Here is a 13,689-nt window from a genome sequence, read left to right as displayed (position 1 = left end):
CAAAAAAAACCAACAATTATGTTTCATTTTACTAAATTTGTGTTTTAATTACTTGTAAAGTTCACAAAATGTCATTGACAATCACTCTGCAGAAATTCCTGTTACCCCAACATCAGGATGGTTTCTTCGCCAAAACTAGACAGACAAAACTGAAGTAGAAAAAAGTGCCAAATATGAAAAAATAAGACTGGGTATGACCAAACTTTGCATTTGGAAGATTAAAGTAAAAATTTAGAATATTCAAAAGCAATTATTTAACATAGTAATCCAATTACAAACATTTCAACACTAGTTTCATAGATGAAGGGCATGTAATCATAAAAAGTTATCTACAATTTTTTTTAAATAAAGAAACGCAATGCGTTATGTAAAAATAAATGAATATCTTCATGCGGTCAGATTATTCAAGTGTTAAAATACTTGAAAAGTGCTTATTTACAACTTGTTCTACAACTTAACATGGTGAAACACAGCTAAAAAAAAATACACTGTCAAAGGGAGGTAATTCTGATTTTCCATATGATTTTACACATAATGAGGAGAAATATGTGCAAAATGGGGAGAATATTTATGCCTTTCATTGATATCATAACTCTCAAGTGTAATTTCTATTGTTTCTTTCAATCTGGACACAAAAACTGATTTTTACCATATACCCCATGCTTCCTCTCACAGTACACTCAGTGCATCTTGGATAGCCGAGTTAAACATAGAAATTTGTGTAAAAAACAACTTCAAATGGTTCCAAAATGCTTCCATTACATTAATATACACAGGAAATAAGTTTTGTGATTATTGTGTGGCCTTGGACAAATACAGTGACAGAATGCATATTTTCCTATAGGGGTAAATTCAGTAAAAAATCTCCCATTGACTGTAATGCTAATCTATGTCTTGAATTAAATTTATACCTGATTTACCTTTAGAAATTAGAAAATTTCATATATCATTCATGAAAGTACAAATGTAGCCCTATCATTTGCAACAATAAAAAACATAGGGTCATGCGGCATTTTTGGGCATTCACATGGCCCTTGTTTACAAACACTGTAGATTCGCACTTAATTCCTTCACTGACCCCCATTACTCTTCAACCCTGTAGTAAAAAAAATTAGTACATTCAGCATTTATTTTTTATTTTTTTTCAACTCTAGTTTTTATCCATCTATCAAAAATATTTATTACAAACATTATCTACCAATCAGAAGAGCACATGACTTCAGTTTAATACAGAAAGCTCTCCCCCAAATGGGCGGTCCCTGATGACGTATATTTATTTACTGAATTTACCCCTATAAGGGACTTTTTAGTAGCTTTTCCCTCTTTTTTTGTAATAATCATGTAATGTATCCAATTTTCAAGTTCCAGTTTCAATACAACATTCATAAATGTTGAACTTGTAAAGATAGAGGAAAATTTATACTACAGCCCATACTGCGGCCAATGTATATTTGGTATATAAAGTTGCATATTGACTGTTTGTAAAAGAATGGTGTAAAATACTATGCTTAATAAATATGAATTGTTTTCTGTGTTTGCTTTGACCAGTATTGCAAGTACATCTAGAAACTAAAGTCTTGCTGCACTCTTAGTTAAATTTTGCCTTATATGGAAGTTTTTGATTAAATACCCTGAAAAGACCACAAAAACACTTTTCAAAGGCTTTTGTAAGCAGTTTCATACAAAAAAAAACCAACAATTATGTTTCATTTTACTAAATTTGTGTTTTAATTACTTGTAAAGTTCACAAAATGTCATTGACAATCACTCTGCAGAAATTCCTGTTACCCCAACATCAGGATGGTTTCTTCGCCAAAACTAGACAGACAAAACTGAAGTAGAAAAAAGTGCCAAATATGAAAAAATAAGACTGGGTATGACCAAACTTTGCATTTGGAAGATTAAAGTAAAAATTTAGAATATTCAAAAGCAATTATTTAACATAGTAATCCAATTACAAACATTTCAACACTAGTTTCATAGATGAAGGGCATGTAATCATAAAAAGTTATCTACAATTTTTTTTAAATAAAGAAACGCAATGCGTTATGTAAAAATAAATGAATATCTTCATGCGGTCAGATTATTCAAGTGTTAAAATACTTGAAAAGTGCTTATTTACAACTTGTTCTACAACTTAACATGGTGAAACACAGCTAAAAAAAATTACACTGTCAAAGGGAGGTAATTCTGATTTTCCATATGATTTTACACATAATGAGGAGAAATATGTGCAAAATGGGGAGAATATTTATGCCTTTCATTGATATCATAACTCTCAAGTGTAATTTCTATTGTTTCTTTCAATCTGGACACAAAAACTGATTTTTACCATATACCCCATGCTTCCTCTCACAGTACACTCAGTGCATCTTGGATAGCCGAGTTAAACATAGAAATTTGTGTAAAAAACAACTTCAAATGGTTCCAAAATGCTTCCATTACATTAATATACACAGGAAATAAGTTTTGTGATTATTGTGTGGCCTTGGACAAATACAGTGACAGAATGCATATTTTCCTATAGGGGTAAATTCAGTAAAAAATCTCCCATTGACTGTAATGCTAATCTATGTCTTGAATTAAATTTATACCTGATTTACCTTTAGAAATTAGAAAATTTCATATATCATTCATGAAAGTACAAATGTAGCCCTATCATTTGCAACAATAAAAACATAGGGTCATGCGGCATTTTTGGGCATTCACATGGCCTTGTTTACAAACACTGTAGATTCGCACTTAATTCCTTCACTGACCCCCATTACTCTTCAACCCTGTAGTAAAAAAAATTAGTACATTCAGCATTTATTTTTTATTTTTTTTCAACTCTAGTTTTTATCCATCTATCAAAAAATATTTATTACAAACATTATCTACCAATCAGAAGAGCACATGACTTCAGTTTAATACAGAAAGCTCTCCCCCAAATGGGCGGTCCCTGATGACGTATATTTATTTACTGAATTTACCCCTATAAGGGACTTTTTAGTAGCTTTTCCCTCTTTTTTTGTAATAATCATGTAATGTATCCAATTTCAAGTTCCAGTTTCAATACAACATTCATAAATGTTGAACTTGTAAAGATAGAGGAAAATTTATACTACAGCCCATACTGCGGCCAATGTATATTTGGTATATAAAGTTGCATATTGACTGTTTGTAAAAGAATGGTGTAAAATACTATGCTTAATAAATATGAATTGTTTTCTGTGTTTGCTTTGACCAGTATTGCAAGTACATCTAGAAACTAAAGTCTTGCTGCACTCTTAGTTAAATTTTGCCTTATATGGAAGTTTTTGATTAAATACCCTGAAAAGACCACAAAAACACTTTTCAAAGGCTTTTGTAAGCAGTTTCATACAAAAAAAAACCAACAATTATGTTTCATTTTACTAAATTTGTGTTTTAATTACTTGTAAAGTTCACAAAATGTCATTGACAATCACTCTGCAGAAATTCCTGTTACCCCAACATCAGGATGGTTTCTTCGCCAAAACTAGACAGACAAAACTGAAGTAGAAAAAAGTGCCAAATATGAAAAAATAAGACTGGGTATGACCAAACTTTGCATTTGGAAGATTAAAGTAAAAATTTAGAATATTCAAAAGCAATTATTTAACATAGTAATCCAATTACAAACATTTCAACACTAGTTTCATAGATGAAGGGCATGTAATCATAAAAAGTTATCTACAATTTTTTTTAAATAAAGAAACGCAATGCGTTATGTAAAAATAAATGAATATCTTCATGCGGTCAGATTATTCAAGTGTTAAAATACTTGAAAAGTGCTTATTTACAACTTGTTCTACAACTTAACATGGTGAAACACAGCTAAAAAAAAATACACTGTCAAAGGGAGGTAATTCTGATTTTCCATATGATTTTACACATAATGAGGAGAAATATGTGCAAAATGGGGAGAATATTTATGCCTTTCATTGATATCATAACTCTCAAGTGTAATTTCTATTGTTTCTTTCAATCTGGACACAAAAACTGATTTTTACCATATACCCCATGCTTCCTCTCACAGTACACTCAGTGCATCTTGGATAGCCGAGTTAAACATAGAAATTTGTGTAAAAAACAACTTCAAATGGTTCCAAAATGCTTCCATTACATTAATATACACAGGAAATAAGTTTTGTGATTATTGTGTGGCCTTGGACAAATACAGTGACAGAATGCATATTTTCCTATAGGGGTAAATTCAGTAAAAAATCTCCCATTGACTGTAATGCTAATCTATGTCTTGAATTAAATTTATACCTGATTTACCTTTAGAAATTAGAAAATTTCATATATCATTCATGAAAGTACAAATGTAGCCCTATCATTTGCAAACAATAAAAACATAGGGTCATGCGGCATTTTTGGGCATTCACATGGCCTTGTTTACAAACACTGTAGATTCGCACTTAATTCCTTCACTGACCCCCATTACTCTTCAACCCTGTAGTAAAAAAAATTAGTACATTCAGCATTTATTTTTTATTTTTTTTCAACTCTAGTTTTTATCCATCTATCAAAAAATATTTATTACAAACATTATCTACCAATCAGAAGAGCACATGACTTCAGTTTAATACAGAAAGCTCTCCCCCAAATGGGCGGTCCCTGATGACGTATATTTATTTACTGAATTTACCCCTATAAGGGACTTTTAGTAGCTTTTCCCTCTTTTTTTGTAATAATCATGTAATGTATCCAATTTTCAAGTTCCAGTTTCAATACAACATTCATAAATGTTGAACTTGTAAAGATAGAGGAAAATTTATACTACAGCCCATACTGCGGCCAATGTATATTTGGTATATAAAGTTGCATATTGACTGTTTGTAAAAGAATGGTGTAAAATACTATGCTTAATAAATATGAATTGTTTTCTGTGTTTGCTTTGACCAGTATTGCAAGTACATCTAGAAACTAAAGTCTTGCTGCACTCTTAGTTAAATTTTGCCTTATATGGAAGTTTTTGATTAAATACCCTGAAAAGACCACAAAAACACTTTTCAAAGGCTTTTGTAAGCAGTTTCATACAAAAAAAAACCAACAATTATGTTTCATTTTACTAAATTTGTGTTTTAATTACTTGTAAAGTTCACAAAATGTCATTGACAATCACTCTGCAGAAATTCCTGTTACCCCCAACATCAGGATGGTTTCTTCGCCAAAACTAGACAGACAAAACTGAAGTAGAAAAAAGTGCCAAATATGAAAAAATAAGACTGGGTATGACCAAACTTTGCATTTGGAAGATTAAAGTAAAAATTTAGAATATTCAAAAGCAATTATTTAACATAGTAATCCAATTACAAACATTTCAACACTAGTTTCATAGATGAAGGGCATGTAATCATAAAAAGTTATCTACAATTTTTTTTAAATAAAGAAACGCAATGCGTTATGTAAAAATAAATGAATATCTTCATGCGGTCAGATTATTCAAGTGTTAAAATACTTGAAAAGTGCTTATTTACAACTTGTTCTACAACTTAACATGGTGAAACACAGCTAAAAAAAAATACACTGTCAAAGGGAGGTAATTCCTGATTTTCCATATGATTTTACACATAATGAGGAGAAATATGTGCAAAATGGGGAGAATATTTATGCCTTTCATTGATATCATAACTCTCAAGTGTAATTTCTATTGTTTCTTTCAATCTGGACACAAAAACTGATTTTTACCATATACCCCATGCTTCCTCTCACAGTACACTCAGTGCATCTTGGATAGCCGAGTTAAACATAGAAATTTGTGTAAAAAACAACTTCAAATGGTTCCAAAATGCTTCCATTACATTAATATACACAGGAAATAAGTTTTGTGATTATTGTGTGGCCTTGGACAAATACAGTGACAGAATGCATATTTTCCTATAGGGGTAAATTCAGTAAAAAATCTCCCATTGACTGTAATGCTAATCTATGTCTTGAATTAAATTTATACCTGATTTACCTTTAGAAATTAGAAAATTTCATATATCATTCATGAAAGTACAAATGTAGCCCTATCATTTGCAACAATAAAAACATAGGGTCATGCGGCATTTTTGGGCATTCACATGGCCTTGTTTACAAACACTGTAGATTCGCACTTAATTCCTTCACTGACCCCCATTACTCTTCAACCCTGTAGTAAAAAAAATTAGTACATTCAGCATTTATTTTTTATTTTTTTTCAACTCTAGTTTTTATCCATCTATCAAAAAATATTTATTACAAACATTATCTACCAATCAGAAGAGCACATGACTTCAGTTTAATACAGAAAGCTCTCCCCCAAATGGGCGGTCCCTGATGACGTATATTTATTTACTGAATTTACCCCTATAAGGGACTTTTTAGTAGCTTTTCCCTCTTTTTTTGTAATAATCATGTAATGTATCCAATTTTCAAGTTCCAGTTTCAATACAACATTCATAAATGTTGAACTTGTAAAGATAGAGGAAAATTTATACTACAGCCCATACTGCGGCCAATGTATATTTGGTATATAAAGTTGCATATTGACTGTTTGTAAAAGAATGGTGTAAAATACTATGCTTAATAAATATGAATTGTTTTCTGTGTTTGCTTTGACCAGTATTGCAAGTACATCTAGAAACTAAAGTCTTGCTGCACTCTTAGTTAAATTTTGCCTTATATGGAAGTTTTTGATTAAATACCCTGAAAAGACCACAAAAACACTTTTCAAAGGCTTTTGTAAGCAGTTTCATACAAAAAAAAACCAACAATTATGTTTCATTTTACTAAATTTGTGTTTTAATTACTTGTAAAGTTCACAAAATGTCATTGACAATCACTCTGCAGAAATTCCTGTTACCCCCAACATCAGGATGGTTTCTTCGCCAAAACTAGACAGACAAAACTGAAGTAGAAAAAAGTGCCAAATATGAAAAAATAAGACTGGGTATGACCAAACTTTGCATTTGGAAGATTAAAGTAAAATTTAGAATATTCAAAAGCAATTATTTAACATAGTAATCCAATTACAAACATTTCAACACTAGTTTCATAGATGAAGGGCATGTAATCATAAAAAGTTATCTACAATTTTTTTTAAATAAAGAAACGCAATGCGTTATGTAAAAATAAATGAATATCTTCATGCGGTCAGATTATTCAAGTGTTAAAATACTTGAAAAGTGCTTATTTACAACTTGTTCTACAACTTAACATGGTGAAACACAGCTAAAAAAAAATACACTGTCAAAGGGAGGTAATTCTGATTTTCCATATGATTTTACACATAATGAGGAGAAATATGTGCAAAATGGGGAGAATATTTATGCCTTTCATTGATATCATAACTCTCAAGTGTAATTTCTATTGTTTCTTTCAATCTGGACACAAAAACTGATTTTTACCATATACCCCATGCTTCCTCTCACAGTACACTCAGTGCATCTTGGATAGCCGAGTTAAACATAGAAATTTGTGTAAAAAACAACTTCAAATGGTTCCAAAATGCTTCCATTACATTAATATACACAGGAAATAAGTTTTGTGATTATTGTGTGGCCTTGGACAAATACAGTGACAGAATGCATATTTTCCTATAGGGGTAAATTCAGTAAAAAATCTCCCATTGACTGTAATGCTAATCTATGTCTTGAATTAAATTTATACCTGATTTACCTTTAGAAATTAGAAAATTTCATATATCATTCATGAAAGTACAAATGTAGCCCTATCATTTGCAACAATAAAAACATAGGGTCATGCGGCATTTTTGGGCATTCACATGGCCTTGTTTACAAACACTGTAGATTCGCACTTAATTCCTTCACTGACCCCCATTACTCTTCAACCCTGTAGTAAAAAAAATTAGTACATTCAGCATTTATTTTTTATTTTTTTTCAACTCTAGTTTTTATCCATCTATCAAAAAATATTTATTACAAACATTATCTACCAATCAGAAGAGCACATGACTTCAGTTTAATACAGAAAGCTCTCCCCCAAATGGGCGGCTCCCTGATGACGTATATTTATTTACTGAATTTACCCCTATAAGGGACTTTTTAGTAGCTTTTCCCTCTTTTTTTGTAATAATCATGTAATGTATCCAATTTTCAAGTTCCAGTTTCAATACAACATTCATAAATGTTGAACTTGTAAAGATAGAGGAAAATTTATACTACAGCCCATACTGCGGCCAATGTATATTTGGTATATAAAGTTGCATATTGACTGTTTGTAAAAGAATGGTGTAAAATACTATGCTTAATAAATATGAATTGTTTTCTGTGTTTGCTTTGACCAGTATTGCAAGTACATCTAGAAACTAAAGTCTTGCTGCACTCTTAGTTAAATTTTGCCTTATATGGAAGTTTTTGATTAAATACCCTGAAAAGACCACAAAAACACTTTTCAAAGGCTTTTGTAAGCAGTTTCATACAAAAAAAACCAACAATTATGTTTCATTTTACTAAATTTGTGTTTTAATTACTTGTAAAGTTCACAAAATGTCATTGACAATCACTCTGCAGAAATTCCTGTTACCCCAACATCAGGATGGTTTCTTCGCCAAAACTAGACAGACAAAACTGAAGTAGAAAAAAGTGCCAAATATGAAAAAATAAGACTGGGTATGACCAAACTTTGCATTTGGAAGATTAAAGTAAAAATTTAGAATATTCAAAAGCAATTATTTAACATAGTAATCCAATTACAAACATTTCAACACTAGTTTCATAGATGAAGGGCATGTAATCATAAAAAGTTATCTACAATTTTTTTTAAATAAAGAAAACGCAATGCGTTATGTAAAAATAAATGAATATCTTCATGCGGTCAGATTATTCAAGTGTTAAAATACTTGAAAAGTGCTTATTTACAACTTGTTCTACAACTTAACATGGTGAAACACAGCTAAAAAAAAATACACTGTCAAAGGGAGGTAATTCTGATTTTCCATATGATTTTACACATAATGAGGAGAAATATGTGCAAAATGGGGAGAATATTTATGCCTTTCATTGATATCATAACTCTCAAGTGTAATTTCTATTGTTTCTTTCAATCTGGACACAAAAACTGATTTTTACCATATACCCCATGCTTCCTCTCACAGTACACTCAGTGCATCTTGGATAGCCGAGTTAAACATAGAAATTTGTGTAAAAAACAACTTCAAATGGTTCCAAAATGCTTCCATTACATTAATATACACAGGAAATAAGTTTTGTGATTATTGTGTGGCCTTGGACAAATACAGTGACAGAATGCATATTTTCCTATAGGGGTAAATTCAGTAAAAAATCTCCCATTGACTGTAATGCTAATCTATGTCTTGAATTAAATTTATACCTGATTTACCTTTAGAAATTAGAAAATTTCATATATCATTCATGAAAGTACAAATGTAGCCCTATCATTTGCAACAATAAAAACATAGGGTCATGCGGCATTTTTGGGCATTCACATGGCCTTGTTTACAAACACTGTAGATTCGCACTTAATTCCTTCACTGACCCCCATTACTCTTCAACCCTGTAGTAAAAAAAATTAGTACATTCAGCATTTATTTTTTATTTTTTTTCAACTCTAGTTTTTATCCATCTATCAAAAAATATTTATTACAAACATTATCTACCAATCAGAAGAGCACATGACTTCAGTTTAATACAGAAAGCTCTCCCCCAAATGGGCGGTCCCTGATGACGTATATTTATTTACTGAATTTACCCCTATAAGGGACTTTTTAGTAGCTTTTCCCTCTTTTTTTGTAATAATCATGTAATGTATCCAATTTTCAAGTTCCAGTTTCAATACAACATTCATAAATGTTGAACTTGTAAAGATAGAGGAAAATTTATACTACAGCCCATACTGCGGCCAATGTATATTTGGTATATAAAGTTGCATATTGACTGTTTGTAAAAGAATGGTGTAAAATACTATGCTTAATAAATATGAATTGTTTTCTGTGTTTGCTTTGACCAGTATTGCAAGTACATCTAGAAACTAAAGTCTTGCTGCACTCTTAGTTAAATTTTGCCTTATATGGAAGTTTTTGATTAAATACCCTGAAAAGACCACAAAAACACTTTTCAAAGGCTTTTGTAAGCAGTTTCATACAAAAAAAACCAACAATTATGTTTCATTTTACTAAATTTGTGTTTTAATTACTTGTAAAGTTCACAAAATGTCATTGACAATCACTCTGCAGAAATTCCTGTTACCCCAACATCAGGATGGTTTCTTCGCCAAAACTAGACAGACAAAACTGAAGTAGAAAAAAGTGCCAAATATGAAAAAATAAGACTGGGTATGACCAAACTTTGCATTTGGAAGATTAAAGTAAAAATTTAGAATATTCAAAAGCAATTATTTAACATAGTAATCCAATTACAAACATTTCAACACTAGTTTCATAGATGAAGGGCATGTAATCATAAAAAGTTATCTACAATTTTTTTAAATAAAGAAACGCAATGCGTTATGTAAAAATAAATGAATATCTTCATGCGGTCAGATTATTCAAGTGTTAAAATACTTGAAAAGTGCTTATTTACAACTTGTTCTACAACTTAACATGGTGAAACACAGCTAAAAAAAAATACACTGTCAAAGGGAGGTAATTCTGATTTTCCATATGATTTTACACATAATGAGGAGAAATATGTGCAAAATGGGGAGAATATTTATGCCTTTCATTGATATCATAACTCTCAAGTGTAATTTCTATTGTTTCTTTCAATCTGGACACAAAAACTGATTTTTACCATATACCCCATGCTTCCTCTCACAGTACACTCAGTGCATCTTGGATAGCCGAGTTAAACATAGAAATTTGTGTAAAAAACAACTTCAAATGGTTCCAAAATGCTTCCATTACATTAATATACACAGGAAATAAGTTTTGTGATTATTGTGTGGCCTTGGACAAATACAGTGACAGAATGCATATTTTCCTATAGGGGTAAATTCAGTAAAAAATCTCCCATTGACTGTAATGCTAATCTATGTCTTGAATTAAATTTATACCTGATTTACCTTTAGAAATTAGAAAATTTCATATATCATTCATGAAAGTACAAATGTAGCCCTATCATTTGCAACAATAAAAACATAGGGTCATGCGGCATTTTTGGGCATTCACATGGCCTTGTTTACAAACACTGTAGATTCGCACTTAATTCCTTCACTGACCCCCATTACTCTTCAACCCTGTAGTAAAAAAAATTAGTACATTCAGCATTTATTTTTTATTTTTTTTCAACTCTAGTTTTTATCCATCTATCAAAAAATATTTATTACAAACATTATCTACCAATCAGAAGAGCACATGACTTCAGTTTAATACAGAAAGCTCTCCCCCAAATGGGCGGTCCCTGATGACGTATATTTATTTACTGAATTTACCCCTATAAGGGACTTTTTAGTAGCTTTTCCCTCTTTTTTTGTAATAATCATGTAATGTATCCAATTTTCAAGTTCCAGTTTCAATACAACATTCATAAATGTTGAACTTGTAAAGATAGAGGAAAATTTATACTACAGCCCATACTGCGGCCAATGTATATTTGGTATATAAAGTTGCATATTGACTGTTTGTAAAAGAATGGTGTAAAATACTATGCTTAATAAATATGAATTGTTTTCTGTGTTTGCTTTGACCAGTATTGCAAGTACATCTAGAAACTAAAGTCTTGCTGCACTCTTAGTTAAATTTTGCCTTATATGGAAGTTTTTGATTAAATACCCTGAAAAGACCACAAAAACACTTTTCAAAGGCTTTTGTAAGCAGTTTCATACAAAAAAAACCAACAATTATGTTTCATTTTACTAAATTTGTGTTTTAATTACTTGTAAAGTTCACAAAATGTCATTGACAATCACTCTGCAGAAATTCCTGTTACCCCAACATCAGGATGGTTTCTTCGCCAAAACTAGACAGACAAAACTGAAGTAGAAAAAAGTGCCAAATATGAAAAAATAAGACTGGGTATGACCAAACTTTGCATTTGGAAGATTAAAGTAAAAATTTAGAATATTCAAAAGCAATTATTTAACATAGTAATCCAATTACAAACATTTCAACACTAGTTTCATAGATGAAGGGCATGTAATCATAAAAAGTTATCTACAATTTTTTTTAAATAAAGAAACGCAATGCGTTATGTAAAAATAAATGAATATCTTCATGCGGTCAGATTATTCAAGTGTTAAAATACTTGAAAAGTGCTTATTTACAACTTGTTCTACAACTTAACATGGTGAAACACAGCTAAAAAAAAATACACTGTCAAAGGGAGGTAATTCTGATTTTCCATATGATTTTACACATAATGAGGAGAAATATGTGCAAAATGGGGAGAATATTTATGCCTTTCATTGATATCATAACTCTCAAGTGTAATTTCTATTGTTTCTTTCAATCTGGACACAAAAACTGATTTTTACCATATACCCCATGCTTCCTCTCACAGTACACTCAGTGCATCTTGGATAGCCGAGTTAAACATAGAAATTTGTGTAAAAAACAACTTCAAATGGTTCCAAAATGCTTCCATTACATTAATATACACAGGAAATAAGTTTTGTGATTATTGTGTGGCCTTGGACAAATACAGTGACAGAATGCATATTTTCCTATAGGGGTAAATTCAGTAAAAAATCTCCCATTGACTGTAATGCTAATCTATGTCTTGAATTAAATTTATACCTGATTTACCTTTAGAAATTAGAAAATTTCATATATCATTCATGAAAGTACAAATGTAGCCCTATCATTTGCAACAATAAAAACATAGGGTCATGCGGCATTTTTGGGCATTCACATGGCCTTGTTTACAAACACTGTAGATTCGCACTTAATTCCTTCACTGACCCCCATTACTCTTCAACCCTGTAGTAAAAAAAATTAGTACATTCAGCATTTATTTTTTATTTTTTTTCAACTCTAGTTTTTATCCATCTATCAAAAAATATTTATTACAAACATTATCTACCAATCAGAAGAGCACATGACTTCAGTTTAATACAGAAAGCTCTCCCCCAAATGGGCGGTCCCTGATGACGTATATTTATTTACTGAATTTACCCCTGTAAATATCGGCTTAATTTATTTATGACCAACAGGTATTTTGGTGATCGTAAATAATGTTTAAGAATTTCAACGTTCCGCAATATAATTTTTGCAAAACGAATTATTAACATAAAAAGTTCTTACATAATGATGATGCTTATGTAATAATTTGTAATGGATAGCAAGATTTATTACGAAGTACAAATGAACTAAATCTAACGATTAGTGAAAATATGTTGAAGTGAAGTTAAAGAGATCTGTTTATTTTCTTTTCTTACATATTCTACGACTGGATTTTAGATAAGTATAGCTGTTTATATAATTAATAAAACTCTTGTAAAGTAAGCAAGTTTCTTCGACATTAAACTGCAATAAACTTTATTAACAGGGGGATTGAAATAAGTTTCAAAAGACAAAGAAGACGCAATCGGGGTAAACATCAATTGTTTTATACAAATTCAAACTTATAAAGACTTTGTAGATATCCTTCTTTCCTAAGGGAGCTGCCATTTGATTTTTTTATTGGTGGGGGGGGGGGGGGGCTAAGATGAAAAATTTTGTCCTGCATTTTTTTTTTTAGTTGTAATCTCTGTCCTGCCTTTTTATTTTTCACTCTATTCGGTCCTGTCTTTCTTTTTTTT

At 30.8% G+C, this 13,689-nt stretch overlaps 1 long non-coding RNA gene across 6 annotated transcripts; it reads right to left on the bottom strand.

Moving 5' to 3' along the window:
• Positions 1–16: 16 nt before the first annotated feature.
• Positions 17–12,313, bottom strand: LOC127732882 (uncharacterized). Of its 6 annotated transcripts, XR_007996471.1 has the most exons (8): positions 11,827–12,313; positions 10,147–10,243; positions 8,465–8,561; positions 6,783–6,880; positions 5,099–5,196; positions 3,417–3,513; positions 1,736–1,832; positions 17–149 (listed from the first exon to the last, which is right to left on the bottom strand). It is a non-coding gene; the product is annotated as an uncharacterized LOC127732882 (long non-coding RNA). The 6 variants fall into 6 exon arrangements; XR_007996475.1 differs by lacking the exon at positions 5,099–5,196; XR_007996472.1 differs by lacking the exon at positions 6,783–6,880.
• Positions 12,314–13,689: the final 1,376 nt, after the last annotated feature.

Source organism: Mytilus californianus, unplaced genomic scaffold, assembly GCF_021869535.1.
Source record: "Mytilus californianus isolate M0D057914Y unplaced genomic scaffold, xbMytCali1.0.p SCAF_29, whole genome shotgun sequence".
Lineage (NCBI taxonomy): Eukaryota > Metazoa > Mollusca > Bivalvia > Mytilida > Mytilidae > Mytilus > Mytilus californianus.
The sequence above is the reverse complement of the archived record's forward strand: the minus strand, read 5'-3'. Positions and strand labels throughout refer to the sequence as shown.